This window comes from Schistocerca serialis, chromosome 7, assembly GCF_023864345.2.
Source record: "Schistocerca serialis cubense isolate TAMUIC-IGC-003099 chromosome 7, iqSchSeri2.2, whole genome shotgun sequence".
NCBI classification, from domain to species: Eukaryota; Metazoa; Arthropoda; class Insecta; order Orthoptera; family Acrididae; genus Schistocerca; species Schistocerca serialis.
In genome coordinates this window covers 34,702,232-34,719,360 of record NC_064644.1, presented here as the reverse complement: position 1 = coordinate 34,719,360, position 17,129 = coordinate 34,702,232, and positions in this window count along the sequence as shown.

The window sequence follows — 17,129 nt, the reverse complement described above, 5'->3', positions numbered from 1 at the left end:
GGGACATGCGAAACGAACTGTGTATTCCGTTTATGGAATGTCATTCAAAAGGTTTGTGTCAAAAAAATGATCAAATGTGTGTGAAATCGTATGGGACTTAACAGTATTACTTTCATTGTGTTAACTGGTTTTTGGCTTACAAGTCCATTTTCAGGCACTTACTGACTATTGCCGCTTAAGAAAAAATGGTTCAAATGGCTCTGAGCACTATGGGACTTAACATCTGAGGTCATCAGGCCCCTAGAACTTAGAAGTACTTAAACCTAACTAACCTACGGACATCACACACATTCACGCCCAAGGCAGGATTCGAACCTGCGACCGTAGCGGTCGCGCGGTTCCAGACTGAAGTGCCTAGAGGCGCTCGGCCATACCGCCCGGCGTCGCTTAAGAAGTTACACTGTTTGTAACATTGGAAAAGAAGTTACACATCTAGATTAAGCAGAAACGAACAGTACATAACATCTTTGACAGTGTGGTGGTAATGCAATGTAAAAAGTAAGAAGTTGAACAGGAAATAAATATAAACGGAATGATCAGCAAAAGCTTTAACACAGAACTGAAACAGCAACCCTACGTAACAGTTTATATTCATAAACAAAACCAATAAAATAAAATTAGTACTTAACAAGGCTACTTCAGAAAGTATAAAACATGGAGGGTGATAGGCTGACCAATTAAAAGAAGAAAGAATTATGATATGACTACAAAGTATAGAGAAACTGAAGCAATATCAATAAGATAAACAGAGATGAATAAATGCCGGACAATGGAGTGTGAGGAAGGTAGTTCTTGTCCCCTGCGCAGTGTAATGGTACTTGAATTACGTAACCATTACGGCACCTCACCTCAACCTCTCGATAACAGCAATATTCTACTGTGTTTCTGTAAAATAGTTAACATATTTCTGTGACAACATTCAGATTTGATTTCGTTAACGTAGAGGTACTTCGATACATCGATATGTATATATTGCAATGATATTATTCTTATGTGTATTCTTTCTTTTGTCACTATGATCATTAACTGCTAAGGCCATCAGTTCCTAAGCTTGCACACTACTTAACCTAAATTATCCTAAGGACAAACACGCACACACCCATGCCCGAGGGAGGACTCGAACCTCCGCCGTGACCAGCCTCACAGTCCATGACTGCACGGTCTTAGATCGCTCGGCTAATCCCGCGTGGCAAAGGTTTGTGTCGATTGTCTTATGACACATTAAAACGTTCCCTTAGAAAAATTTATGAACTACTGTGCTGACAAACATCTTATGTTATTTGATTTTCAAACAGCTGAGCAGAACTGAACGTACTCAGACATTTCGCTCTTTACTTATTCTGATCAACACTAAACTGACACACAATATTTTTAGCGCAACGCAATCTGACTTTTAATAATCCCTACAAAAGAATGGCCCTGACTAACAATAATCTATACCTTTCATGAATCACTTACCTCACAAAAATCTTCGTTACTCAAACTACTGCAATACAGCGAGCGCCAATACTGCCAGCTAAATAAAAGATTCTGACTACTGAAGTCACTAACTACTGATAGGCATAGTTAGCAAATGAAAGATTTTGATAAAGAACAAACAATGTATTTACCTTAATTGTGTTCAAAAGTCATAATATATACATCAGCTCATGACATCCAGTCTTACAAATTTACTCTCTCTGATGGACACATGTCCAGGTCATCCGCTCTCAAAACTCCGCCATCTCACTCCCCACATTCACCACTGCTGGCGGCTCACCTCCAACTGCGCAACGCTACGCGCTCTTCACACCCAACTGCCCAACGCTACAATAGCGAATATTACAACAATGCTAATCAGCCACAGACTGCACACAGCACAGCCAGTGATTTTCATACAGAGCGCTACGTGTCGTTACCAATATAAAAAACTAAACAGCCTACCTAGGACATTAAAATGTACAAGGGAATCATTAATTAGGACACATATCGAAATACTCATCTTTTAGGAATCACTATCGATTTCAATGATGTTTCCTCACACTCCATTTTCCGGCATTTATTCATCTCTTTGTCTTATTGATATTGCTTAAGTGTCTCATATACTTTGTAGTCATATTATAATTCTTTCTTCTTTTAATTGGTCAGCCTATCACCCTCCATGTTTTATACTTTCTGAAGTAGCCTTGTTAAGTACTAATTTTATTTTATTGGTTTTGTTTATGAATATAAACTGTTACGTAGGGTTGCTGTTTCAGTTTTGTGTTAAAGCTTTTGCTGAGCATTCCGTTTATATTTATTTATTGTTCAGCTTCTTACTTTTTACATTGCATTACCACCACACTGTCAAAGATGTTATGTACTGAACGTTTCTGCTTAATCTAGATGTGTAACTTCTTCTCCAATGTTACAAATAGTGTAACTTCTTAAGCGACGCTGGCCGGTATGGCCGAGCGCCTCTAGGCACTGCAGTCTGGAACCGCGCGACCGCTACGGTCGCAGGTTCGAATCCTGCCTTGGGCGTGAATGTGTGTGATGTCCTTAGGTTAGTTAGGTTTAAGTAGTTCTAAGTTCTAGGGGCCTGATGATCTCAGATATTAAGTCCCATAGTGCTCAGAGCCATTTGAACCACTTTTTCTTAAGCGACAATAGTCAGTAAGTGCCTGAAAATGGACTTGTAAGCCAAAAACCAGTTAACTCAATGAAAGTAATACTGTAGAACAATAGGAAACTAGCACTTTTATGTTTATCATTGTGTTGTTCTACCAAGAATCGACGGAATATTCATTTAACATAAGTCAGCTTGTGCGATCTGAACAAACAGTTTCAAAAAACGCATTGTACTTTGGATTTTTACAAGGAAATTGTGTACCAGAATCGAAAAGACCATCTCCTGTTCAGATTAAACGTGAGTTCCTACACAATACACTGTGAAGAAATGACGTCACAGTGAAAGTGTGTATGAGGTGTATTGTCAAACAAAAGTGCCAGGAAATGTTTAATAGTCGTTTTATGTAGAGTGCTGTCGTACAGACGTGTAGCGTATGACAACGTTCCAGTTGTAAGAGTACCGAAGGGCAAACAGCGTGACCAGGTCATCAGTTCGCTTAGTCCGGAAGTACCTTGTACGTTTCGGGGTGGTGCAAAAAACAGCGCTAGTGAAAATTAATGAACAAAATGCTTATGCTGTTTAAAGTAATCCTAAAATTATGCTCATCACATCTTCTGCTGTGTTTACGATATAGAAGCTAGTAGCTAGCAATTTCACATTTAAAAATTCAAAAGAGCAGGTCTTTCTCGATTTTAGAAAGGCTTCTGCCAGAGTTTGCCATGGTAATATGTAACTCGACAAGTAACAATAACATCGACACTGTATTTCTTTGCAAAGCTACTAACCAGTTACTCAGTCAAAAACGGAGACATATTCACCAGGGGGAACCCCCAGACAAAGTTAACGACGGGAGTCATACCGCAGGGACCAGTGCTGTCCCCCTTCCTGCTTAACGTTTACGTAAACCGCTTACCGGTATCGAGCACTTTACCTAATACAATTTGCCGACGGCGCTTCCGCTGTTTACACGTGGTCGCCTTCATTGCGTCAGCATTCACAGACAGTTGCAACAGCCTGATCTTGGCATCAAGTGAAGCAGTACAAAAAAAAAAATTGTTTGAAATCAAGGTAAGAAGATACAGTCTGTAAGGTGTCAGGCAAATCCAACACCTTCCATGAAAACACTGACATGATAGCAAATCCGGCAGTATGTCACATAGCTACAAATAAATCCTGACATTAAATTAACCAAAGTAATGCGATCAACGAGTGAGCAAATGGAATACCACTGACTAACACAAGAACGCCTAAATGCATGTCATACCTTCCCACCGTGAAACAGACGCAGTTCCGAGGGGAGAAACGAGAACAGAAGCCGAGAGCAGAATCGTGTAGGCTAGGAGGCCCTACGATAAGGGACAGTCACCCACGTCGCCAGCTGACCGCCAGAACCACCCCCCAGCCCATGTTAAAAGATAGAGCCCTCCAGAAGAACAGTATAGATCTTACAATAACACTAAAAGGGCCACACCAGCTGCAACTTTTAGCGTGAGACTTTTTCGCGTCTCTGTTACGTTGCAAACGTTAAAAACATTGCCCCACCACGAAAAGTATAACGTTTCTCATTGGATAGACAGAATTTTTGTAGGCGGAGCTTAAGGTTAACATTGAGACCCTGATTGGTCAGTTGAAAACACAGCCAGATAGCTTTTCTAAAACCAACTTCGGTAAATTGTAGTAAGGAGAAATTAGGAGAGAGTTGCTTCTGACACGGCGAGGTGTGGAGCTGTGCCGCCCGCCGCCCCGACGCTGCCTAAACACCGACAAGGTAATGAACGCACACGATGCTGCATTTTTGAGCGCATAGGGCTTCACTCAGAACTGCAGAAGTCTCATCTGTTACATCCCTTTTTTACGTAATACTAGTGTAGATCTCATGGTGTTCACATTTGCCACTTGAAGTAAACATCTGAAACGCGATGATTTTTCTGTTATATAATTATTGAGAAGCCACATCAGCCACTGTAATTTACGACAAGTTAGATAAGTAATTAAAGATAATTGAGGGTCACTGTAGACCATTTTGATAGTTTTCTCTTTTTATGAAACTTAACTTAAACCTAGATTATAGATGTGATATGGCATAGGTCATCCTTCGATCCATTGTAGAACTTGGAAACCCATTCAGGGAATATTCGTTCACATTTTTGTTGAACGCAGTTGGTTTTTATCATCCTGTATTAAAATATTTCCTTTTATCAATAGTGCAATTTATAAACAATGTTTTGTGAGCAGAATAAAATTTCCAATGGTAAACTTAACTGCTTTTTCGACGTTATTTTACCAGCTAACTGAAAGTAGGAAAGCCTTGAATCCCTTCCACTAAATTTAGTTAGTATTAAGATTCTTTTACAGGGAGTGCAGTGGAGCTGATGCTGAAATCATTAAGTATTTGATTATATCAGCGCTAGTCTCACTGAACTCTTCTGAACTCTACATGTCGTGTGTGGTCTGGCGTCTCCTTACCAGCAACAGGTCCCAGGTTCAAACTAGTCAATTGCCTAAAAAAACACGCTCAGAGCGTCGTTGCGCGAAAGTGGTAGGGAGACACGACTTAGAACTAACAGACACCACGCAAAATGTTAGAAGTCGTATCGTCCACGATCTTTACATAATATGAAGGCTATAAAGAAACACTGGGAAACACACTGCAACATCAACAAACGTATTTTGCAAACAAGTACCTAAGTACGAATAATTGTCTAAGTAATTAATATGTTGAATAGTTGTAAAAACCTTGGAATCCCTTTGGCACAGAAACGGTGCCTTTCGTGATACTCACATGATCGAACTTCGTTTCACATCGCCATGGATTTACCGTTCAAAATGAGTGAACAGTAAGAGGGTGTTCAAACTGTACTCAGCTGGAACCATTACCATGTAGCTGACTTCGCTGCAGATTCCCGCTCAAATAGCACAAATTTGACTGTGAATGTCACCTGCCATATACGAGGGCAGTTCAATAAGTAATGCAACACTTTTTTTTTCTGAAACAGGGGTTGTTTTATTCAGCATTGAAATACACCAGGTTATTCCCCAATCTTCTAGCTACACAACACTATTTTTCAACGTAATCTCCATTCAATGCTACGGCCTTACGCCACCTTGAAATGAGGGCCTGTATGCCTGCACGGTACTATTCCACTGGTCGATGTCGGAGCCAACGTCGTACTGCATCAATAACTTCTTCATCATCCGCGTAGTGCCTCCCACGGATTGTGTCCTTCATTGGGCCAAACATATGGAAATCCGACGGTGCGAGATCGGGCCTGTAGGGTGCATGAGGAAGAACAGTCCACTGAAGTTTTGTGAGCTCCTCTCGCGTGCGAAGACTTGTGTGAGGTCTTGCGTTGTCATGAAGAAGGAGAAGTTCGTTCAGATTTTTGTGCCTACGAACACGCTGAAGTCGTTTCTTTAATTTCTGAAGAGTAGCGCGATACACTTCAGAGTTGATCGTTTGACCATGGGGAAGGACATCGAACAGAATAACCCCTTCAGCATCCCAGAAGACTGTAACCATGACTTTACCGGCTGAGGGTATGGCTTTAAACTTTTTCTTGGTGGAGGAGTGGGTGTGGCGCCACTCCATTGATTGCCGTTTTGTTTCAGGTTCGAAGTGATGAACCCATGTTTCATCGCCTGTAACAATCTTTGACAAGAAATTGTCACCCTCAGCCACATGACGAGCAAGCAATTCCGCACAGATGGTTCTCCTTTGCTCTTTATGGTGTTCGGTTAGAGAACGAGGGACCCAGCGGGAACGAACCTTTGAATATCCCAACTGGTGAACAATTGTGACAGCACTACCAACAGAGACGTCAAGTTGAGCACTGAGTTGTTTGATGGTGATCCGTCGATCATCTCGAACGAGTGTGTTCGCACGCTCCGCCATTGCAGGAGTCACAGCTGTGCACGGCCGGCCCGCACGCGGGAGATCAGACAGTCTTGCTTGACCTTGCGGCGATGATGACACACGCTTTGCCCAACGACTCACCGTGCTTTTGTCCACTGCCAGATCACCGTAGACATTCTGCAAGCGCCTATGAATATCTGAGATGCCCTGGTTTTCCGCCAAAAGAAACTCGATCACTGCCTGTTGTTTGCAACGCACATCCGTTACAGACGCCATTTTAACAGCTCCGTACAGCGCTGCCACCTGTCGGAAGTCAATGAAACTATACGAGACGAAGCGGGAATGTTTGAAAATATTCCACAAGAAATTTCCGGTTTTTTCAACCAAAATTGGCCGAGAAAAAAAAAGTGTTGCATTACTTATTGAACTGCCCTCGTATAACAGGCGGCTACCAGAAATTCCCATGCGGTGGCCTGCTTCAATTCTGATCTCCTTAATAAACAAGTGTCATGAGTCCAATAGGCACACAGCTAACACCAAAAGCTTCACCAAAAACACTGGGTGCAACGTCGTCTGACGGCAGCGTAATCACTTTTTTAGCACGATTCATCAACTGAACTTACTTCCCTAACATATGTCGGTAACACTCTGCAAGTTAGGAAGATTCGTTTTACTTTTCAGTCGAAGTCGAAATAAAACTCTAGCTTCGTACCCCATGAATCACCTAGCGCTGTGCTGTGGAAGGTGCATAATGTATCAGAATCATTTTCCCCTTGTAACAATATTCGTAGTATTGAAGTGTACGAGACTTAACAAGTGATATTGAATGCAGATACACATGTATGATTCATTTTTCTAATTTATATTTAAACCGTGAAATTATCTTTTAGTTTTGCATCGATACCACGATTATTTCTCTGTGATATTTCTTTCATTTGTATTCATTATTCAGCTAATCAAGAAGTTAACCAAGTTAGTTAATAATCAGCAGGCGTATTATATTGTTAACTAACGTCAGTTCATTTACATAATTTTCATAAAAGGACAACAGATTTGTAACTGCCGCATTTATTGCAATATAATATAGTAATTATTACTCAAATTCTTGTGGACGCATGTTAAAATAAGAGTGATCCTAAATGGAAACAAGCAAAAAATAAGAGGGAGAGATTTTGGAATCTGGTCATAACAAAGTAATATTGGTACAGAAGTATGACAGACATTATGTTGTTTAAAATGTCAAGTGACGCACAATAACAATCATGTTGTGAACTTACGCATTTCGTACTACATTGTAATGGTGAAGATTGGAATCTAGTTGTGTAAACTGGAGTCGAACATTATGAAAATTCCAATTTTATCTATTTTACCAGGAGCGAATAAATCGGTAGATATAAACAAATATTGTCAGGTTAATATTTTTTACGATTAAGAACCTTGGACCTGTTTATTCAGCACTGAAGGTAAGTATTAATGTTACTATTGTTGTGACAATGTCCGCTTCATCATTAGCATGTGGTGTTGTGTTCTGGGTTGTTTAGTCAACAAAATACTGTAACATGATAAATAATAAGTTATATTTTTTGAAAGTAAGTAATGCTTATTACGAAACACATATTAACGACACTCAATTATGGTCCTTAGAGGAAAGCCCTCAGCAAAACACAACGCTTTCTCATTGTATAGTTTTGCCGGATTTTTTAAGCATTTGAGTGTCGCTGAATAAAAAACTTGTGATGAATGCCGCAGTTCTTTGGGTCTTCTCTTTCATTAATCAAGTTCCTAACGATCACATATCGACAGATAACAGTCAAGAATTAGGTGATTTACAGTTCTCTGTGATTCTTCCGTTAAACCCTAATCTGCCATTTACCTTCTTCGCGCCTGTGTTTCTCTGATCGTTCCTCCTTTATTCACGCCGGAAAAATACGCCCAGATATTTTACTAATTTCAATGACTGTTGGCTGATTATACAACCGAACGATATTTAGTCTTTTTGTCTGTTTATGCGCATCACGTTACATCTACTGCAGAACCTCATTTATCCGGAATGGGTGGACCTATTTCGTCTCCATTATAGAAAGTAAGAATAATCGGGAAATTCAGGAAAAATTAAAATGGCATGGGTTGAACACTATGAAGACACACGATACATTTGTATTTTCCCATAAATAAACATAATACACGTTACTTCAACAATCATTTTGACTAGACATTGAAAGTAAGCAAAGTTTTATGCACTGAAATAATAGTTTCTTTTGAGACAGATTCACGTGTCGTTTATGTGCAGCACGATCATGGCGACATTAGTTCAGCCGAAGTCGTTTCTGCCTAACAGTCCAAATAAACCACTATTTTGTCCAGCTGTGTTATTGTCTTTGTCATTATGTCTTCAGATTGAACGCCAATTTCGGAACTAATCCACCATGAATATCCTCATTGTCTGCGAACGAAAAACCTGCGATAATTTCGTCATCAGAAACCATTACCGGTTTCCGGTTACACTACCAACCTGACACCGTTCAAGTTCCAACATCAAATTCAGCAGCTATGTTTGTCGATAAATCTCCTTGATCCGCTCTATCTAGTCCATCTTACTTTTCGTCTCTGGACGGTACTACCTTCTTTCTCTTTCACGTCGTTTTATACATACTGTACTGTATAACTAGTCGACTTGTTTTAACTGACAGAGTTTCAGGACCCATGTATGGCGGTTGGCAGACTTTAATTTTAATGACTATGGGCATCGATTGTTGCCCTTGTTGCGTACGGAGTAACAAAGAACTCACAGTTGCTGTACCAAGAGAAAAAAAGAAAAGAACCCGATCTGAACTAACAGGAGATCTTTACTAGTGAGGGCCGGATAAACGAGGTTCAAGTCCATTCGTTGTTATGTCCACCCACTAATCTACTTACCAAGCACTGGTCTCCTGGAAGAAAGGATGCTTGTTTAACGTTTACAGAACCGTCCGCAAGCTAATGTTGCAAATTTAAGAAACGAAAGATATCCACGAGGACTGAAAAACTTCACTGCTGCACCGGTTTCACAAGAAAGGCGAGAAAAAGATAATACAGTACACTTTTCCCACATTTCTTTGTTAGCAAAAGTAGGCCGCCGAAAGTACAACTACGTCCTGATCCACAAATTTACAGACGTGCGTATGCAAATGTGTAATTTGAACTCATGAAAAGAGGCGGACAATTCATGGGCCCTTGCAGAGTCGGCGCATCCAGCGGATGTCTGTGTATCATAAACACTGCGGATCGAGGGCTTACCGCTGGATTAGGCAGGCGAGCGGCCGCGTGCACCCGTGTAACGCGATACGGTAGGGCACGCCGGCCGGTGTGGCCGTGCGGTTCTAAGCGCGTCAGTTTGGAACCGCGTGACCGCTACGGTCGCAGGTTCGAATCCTGCCTCGGGCATGGATGTGAGTGATGTCCTTAGGTTAGTTAGGTTTAAGTCGTTCTAAGTTCTAGGGGACTTATGACCACAGCAGTTGAGTCCCATAGTGCTCAGAGCCATTTGAACCATTTTGAACGGTAGGGCACGATGCTTCACGATACACCACAGCCCGTGGCGGCGGCTCGGCTGTACAACGTCCAACCTGCCGCGGACTTCCGAGACGCTCGTATTGATTTCGCGCGGTCAATTTTTCAACCGCTCGGCCTCCACTCTTTCTGCCTCTTGTAAAAAGCGCTTCGGAAGTGGTGTTATGCAACGGCGACTTGACGGAGGGAAACCCGGACACGTAAACTGCAGCTTGACTCGGTAGGGCTTCCAGGCGCTTGCACTTTTCAGTCCACCAATCAGTCGTAATCTGACGGTATTTTTAGTCCTCGCTCTTCCGTGTTGTGGAGAATTGGCGTCTCGTAGCCACGCGTGGGAGGTTGTAGCTTTCTGCCAAGAGCAGGATGCTTCCTGGGTCAAACAGGGGACGCAGAGTCACGTAACAGGATAGAAGCTGCAATTATTAAGCTTACTTCCTGGCACCGCAATAACTTTGATGCTACTGCCGAGAAGCGTCTAGCTGAATATGGAGCAATATGCAGGGTGACAATAATTAAACTATACGAAAGAAACGTAAATTAGTTACAAACTAAAGAGCGCACCTTATTCAACATATAAACGTCACTACAGATATTCGGATTTAGGTTATGATACTAAACACCTTTTTCCAAAGATGTTTCACAGAGGAAGACCGCACTGCAGTTCCTTCTCTAAATCCTCCCACAAACGAAAAAATGGCTGACATCGAAATAAGTGTCCAAGGAATAGAAAAGCAACTGGAGTTACTGAACGGAGGAAAGTCCACTGGACCTGACGGGATACCAGTTCGATTCTACACAGAGTACACGAAAGAACTTGCCCCCCTTCTAAGAGCCGTGTACCGCAAGTCTCTAGAGGAACGGAAGGTTCCAAATGATTGGAAAAGAGCACAGGTAGTCCTAGTCTTTAAGAAGGGTCGTCGAGCAGATGCGCAAAACTATAGACCGAAATCTCTGACGTCGATCTGTTGTAGAATTTTAGAACATATTTTTTCCTCGCGTATCATGTCGTTTCTGGAAACCCAGAATCTACTCTGTAGGAATCAACACGGAATCCGAGAAAAGCGATCGTGTGAGACCCAACTCGCTTTATTTGTTCATGAGACCCAGAAAATATTAGATACAGGCTCCCAGGTAGATGCTATTTTCCTTGACTTCCGGAAGGCGTTCGATACAGTTCCGCACTGTCGCCTGATAAACAAAGTAAGAGCCTACGGAATATCAGACCAGCTGTGTGGCTGGATTGAAGAGTTTTTAGCAAACAGAACACAGCATGTTGTTCTCAATGGAGAGACGTCTACAGACGTTAAAGTAACCTCTGGCGTGCCACAGGGAAGTGTTATGGGACCATTGCTTTTCACAATATATATAAATGACCTAGTAGTGTCGGAAGTTCCATGCGGCTTTTCGCGGATAATGCTGTAGTATACAGAGAAGTTGCAGCATTAGAAAATTGCGGTGAAATGCAGGAAGATCTGCAGCAGATAGGCACTTGGTGCCGGGAGTGGCAACTGACTCTTAACATAGACAAATGTAATGTATTGCGAATACATAGAAAGAAGGATCCTTTATTGTATGATTATATGATAGCGGAACAAACACTGGTAGTAGTTACTTCTGTAAAATATCTGGGAGTATGCGTGCGGAACGATTTGAAGTGGAATGATCATATAAAATTAATTGTTGGTAAGGCGGGTACCAGGTTGAGATTCATTGGGAGAGTCCTTAGAAAATGTAGTCCATCAACAAAGGAGGTGGCTTACAAAACACTCGTTCGACCTATACTTGAGTATTGCTCATCAGTGTGGGATCCGTACCAGATCGGGTTGACGGAGGAGACAGAGAAGATTCAAAGAAGTGCGGCGCGTTTCGTCACACGGTTATTTGGTAAGCGTGATAGCGTTGCGGAGATGTTTAGCAAACTCAAGTGGCAGACTCTGCAAGAGAGGCGCTCTGCATCGCGGTGTAGCTTGCTGTCCAGGTTTCGAGAGGGTGCGTTTCTGGATGAGGTATCGAATATATTGCTTCCCCCTGCTTATACCTCCCGAGGTGTTCACGAATGTAAAATTAGAGAGATTCGAGCGCGCACAGAGGCTTTCCGGCAGTCGTTCTTCCCGCGAACCATACGCGATTGGAACAGGAAAGGGAGGTAATAACAGTGGCGCGTAAAGTGCCCTCCACCACACAACGTTGGGTGGCTTGCGGAGTATAAATGTAGATGTAGATATGATCGATATACTTGCCATCATTGGTGACGTTGTCCGCCCCTGGTAGGTGAGTGGTCAGCGCGGCAGAATGTCATACCTGCCAGCCTGGGTTCGATTCCTGGCTGCGTCGGAGATTTTCTCTGCTCAGGGACTGGGTGTTGTGTTGTCCGTATCATCATCATTTCATCTCCATCGACAAGCAAGTCGCCAAAGTGGCGTCAAATCGAAAGACTTGCACCCGGCGAACGGTCTACCCGACGGGTGGCCCTAGCCACGCGGCATTTCCATTTCCATTGGTGACGTTGTGACGTAGACGAATAGCGAAATTCTGTGTGACCTGCTGACTTGCTGTTTACAGCTCTGCAATGGCTTTGGGGCTATTGCTGTAGGTCATGCCTTTAATATAGCCCAACAAAAAGGAGTCGCGTTATGTTCAGACCTAGAGAATACGGTAGCCAATCGACGTTCATGCCGGTGGCCTATGGGTATCCCAGAACCAGAATATGGTCCCCAAAGTGCTCCTCCAGGACGTCAAACACTCTCCTGCTTCAATGGGAACGAGTTCCGTCTTGCATAAACCACATCTTGTCGAAATTAGGGTCACTGGATAATGGGGCTGCAATCATCTTCCAAAAACCTTCACGTACCATTCGGTACTCACCGCGCCATCAAGGAACATCGCATCGATTATTCCGTGACTGCACACTGGACTCCGCACAGTCACCTGTTGAGGATGAAGAGAATTCTCGATCGCAAAATGCGGATTCTCAGTCTCCCGAATGCGCCAATTTTGCTTATTGACGAACCCATCCAAATGAGAGTGGGCTAAGTCGCTGAACCAAACCATACAACGCGTACTAATTTCCATCATGCCCCGCGGCCAACGGTGCAGCTTGAATGTGCTAACGCAAAGCGTTCAGAAGTAATTCCAAGATTCTACTCCAGGTGGGTGTAAAATGAATGTGCGGAACGGAAAGTAATAAACGCTTAAATGAAGATTTGGCCCTGTCATACTGCCCCCTGAAGCAGATCTTAGGATCTCTTCATGGACTTTAAAATATAAATTAAAACCTAAACATCAATGAATCATTATGGCAACCAATACGGCTTAACGATCAACGTTGTTCCTTCTTATATATTTATTGTAGATAAAAAACCTTTATATTACAAAGTTTACATTTCCTAAGTAATTAAAATAAAGTAATATCAGGAGAAAGAAAACTGGCGTTCTACGGATCGGAGCGTGGAATGTCAGATCCCTTAATCGGGCAGGTAGGTTAGAAAATTTAAAAAGGGAAATGGACAGGTTAAAGTTAGATATAGTGAAGTTCGGTGGCAGGAGGAACGAGACTTTTGGTCAGGTGATTACAGGGTTATAAATACAAAATCAAATAGAGGTCATGCAGGAGTAGGTTTAATAATGAATAAAAAAATAGGAGTGCGGGTTAGCTACTACAAACAGCATAGTGAACGCATTATTGTGGCCAAGATAGACACAAAGCCCATGCCTACTACAGTAGTACAAGTTTATATGCCAACTAGCTCTGCAGATGATGAAGAAATCGATGAAATGTATGACGAGATAAAAGAAAATATTCAGGTAGTGAAGGGAGACGAAAATTTAATAGTCATGGGTGACTGGAATTCGTCAGTAGGAAAAGCGAGAGAAGGAAACATAGTGGGTGAATATGGATTGGGGGGAAGAAATGAAAGAGGAAGCCGCCTTGTAGAATTTTGCACAGAGCATAACTTAATCATAGCTAACACTTGGTTCAAGAATCATAAAAGAAGGTTGTATATCTGGAAAAATCCTGGAGATACGAAAACGTATCAGATAGATTATACAATGGTAAGACAGAGATATAGGAACCAGATTTTAAATTGTAAGACATTTCCAGGGGCAGATATGGATTCTGACCACAATCTCTTGGTTATGAACTGCAGATTGAAACTGAAGAAACTGCAAAAAGGTGGGAATTTAAGGAGATGGGACCTGGATAAACTGAAAGATTCAGAGGTTGTAGAGAGTTTCAGGGAGAGCATAAGGGAACAATTGACAGGAATGGGGGAAAGAAATACAGTAGAAGAAGAATGGGTAGCTCTGAGGGATGAAGTAGTGAAAGCAGCAGACGATCAAGTAGGTAAAAAGACGAGGGCTAATAGAAATCCTTGGGTAACAGAAGAAATATTGAATTTAATTGATGAAAGCAGAAAATATAAAAATGCAGTAAATGAAGCAGGCAAAAAGGAATACAAACGTCTCAAAAATGAGATCGACAGGAAGTGCAAAATGGCTAAGCAGGGATGGCTAGAGGACAAATGTAAGGATGTAGAGGCTTGTCTCGCTAGGGGTAAGATAGATACTGCCTACAGGAAAATTAAAGAGACCTTTGGAGAGAAGAGAACCACTTGTATGAATATCAAGAGCTCAGATGGAAACCCAGTTCTAAGCAAAGAAAGGAAGGCAGAAAGATGGAAGGAGTATATAGAGGGTTTATACAAGGGCGACGTACTTGAGGACAATATTATGGAAATGGAAGAGGATGTAGATGAAGATGAAATGGGAGATAAGATACTGCGTGAAGAGTTTGACAGAGCACTGAAAGACCTGAGTCGAAACAAGGCCCCGGGAGTAGACAACATTCCATTAGAACTACTGACGACCTCGGGAGAACCAGTCCTGACAAAACTCTACCATCTGGTGAGCAAGATGTATGAGACAGGTGAAATACCCACAGACTTCAAGAAGAATATAATAATTCCAATCCCAAAGAAAGCAGGTGTTGACAGATGTGAAAATTACCGAACTATCAGTTTAATAAGTCACAGCTGCAAAATACTAACGCGAATTCTTTACAGACAAATGGAAAAACTGGTAGAAGCGGACCTCGGGGAAGATCAGTTTGGATTCCGTAGAAATGTTGGAACACGTGAGGTAATACTGACCTTACGACTTATCATAGAAGAAAGATTAGGAAAAGGCAAACCTACGTTTCTAGCATTTGTAGACTTAGAGAAAGCTTTTGACAATGTTGACTGGAATACTCTCTTTCACATTCTAAAGGTGGCAGGTGTAAAATACATGGAGCGAAAGGCTATTTACAATTTGTACAGAAACCAGATGGCAGTTATAAGAGTCGAGGGGCATGAAAGGGAAGCAGTGGTTGGGAAAGGAGTGAGACAGGGTTGTAGCCTCTCCCCGATGTTATTCAATCTGTATATTGAGCAAGCAGTAAAGGAAACAAAAGAAAAATTCGGAGTAGGTATTAAAATTCATGGAGAAGAAATAAAAACTTTGAGGTTCGCCGATGACATTGTAATTCTGTCAGGGACAGCAAAGGACTTGGAAGAGCAGTTGAACGGAATGGATAGTGTCTTGAAAGGAGGATATATGATGAACATCAATAAAAGCAAAACGAGGATAATGCAATGTAGTCGAATTAAGTCGGGCGATGCTGAGGGAATTAGATTAGGAAATGAGACACTTAAAGTAGTAAAGAAGTTTTGCTATTTAGGGAGTAAAATAACTGATGATGGTCGAAGTATAGAGGATATAAAATGTAGACTGGCAATGGCAAGGAAATCGTTTCTGAAGAAGAGAAATTTGTTAACATCGAGTATAGATTTAAGTGTCAGGAAGTCGTTTCTGAAAGTGTTTGTATGGAGTGTAGCCATGTATGGAAGTGAAACATGGATGATAAATAGTTTAGACAAGAAGAGAATAGAAGCTTTCCATATGTGGTGCTACAGAAGAATGCTGAAGATTAGATGGGTAGATCACGTTACTAATGAGGAGGTACTGAATAGAATTGGGGAGAAGAGGAGTTTGTGGCACAACTTGACTAGAAGAAGGGATCGGTTGGTAGGACATGTTTTGAGGCATCAAGGGATCACAAATTTAGCATTGGAGGGCAGCGTGGAGGATAAAAATCGTAGAGGGAGACCAAGAGATGAATACACTAAGCAGATTCAGAAGGATGTAGGTTGCAGTAGGTACTGGGAGATGAAGAAGCTTGCACAGGATAGAGTAGCATGGATAGCTGCATCAAACCAGTCTCAGGACTGAAGACCACAACAACAACAACAACAAGTAATTACTAATCAACTGCCCAACTTTGCCCCTTACTATGACTGCGCGGTCTAATATCAGTAACGTAAAACACTACTTTCAAAGATCATCTACGGAGGTGTGAAACCTCAGTGGAAATAAACTAACGTGATCACAGCTGTTTGGCTTTTATACCCCTAACAAGCCGAAGCAATTTGCTATATCACCGTATGTTCTGCGTCCGGTGCGTCGAACTGATGGTTCTCGAACTCGTCTGCGACGATGGAAGAACTCCAGCCACAAATAAACTCTTTCAAACACTAGGACGGCAGAAGGCGGTCCTCTGACTAATATACTCTAATACTGTCTTCTCCTCTCCGTGTTCTACAGACGAGAAACGCGAACTCCCAGCCACAACGACGGAGTTCAGATAACGGTCTCAACGTAAGTATAGGCAGAGGAAGTGGTCTCAATTACTGAAAGCTGCGTACTCAACGACGATCTCCAACCCGGAGGTGAAGTCCAGAACCGTATACTTTCGCAACAGTACAGTGCCTAACAGTTCTATCGATAAACTCTCCTGAGAGTAAAGAGAGCAAGTCCGTCTGTACCAACAAAGTTGATATCGAGCGACCGTCACACATGGGAGCTCACAACAGAAGACCTCGTCTCTCCGCCACTGCCTTCCCAGCAGGTCTCGGCTCTCCACGATCGTAATTCTAAAAACGAATCATATTCCCGAAACCACGGAATATTCTCCCTCTCTACAGATGTTTTCGAACGCCGACCAACCATATTTTACGCTTTTGTCATCCAGCACGAAAAGTTTGCGAGGAAAAACCTATACTCGTACAATGGTACGCTTCTGAGTAAAAATCCTTGGAA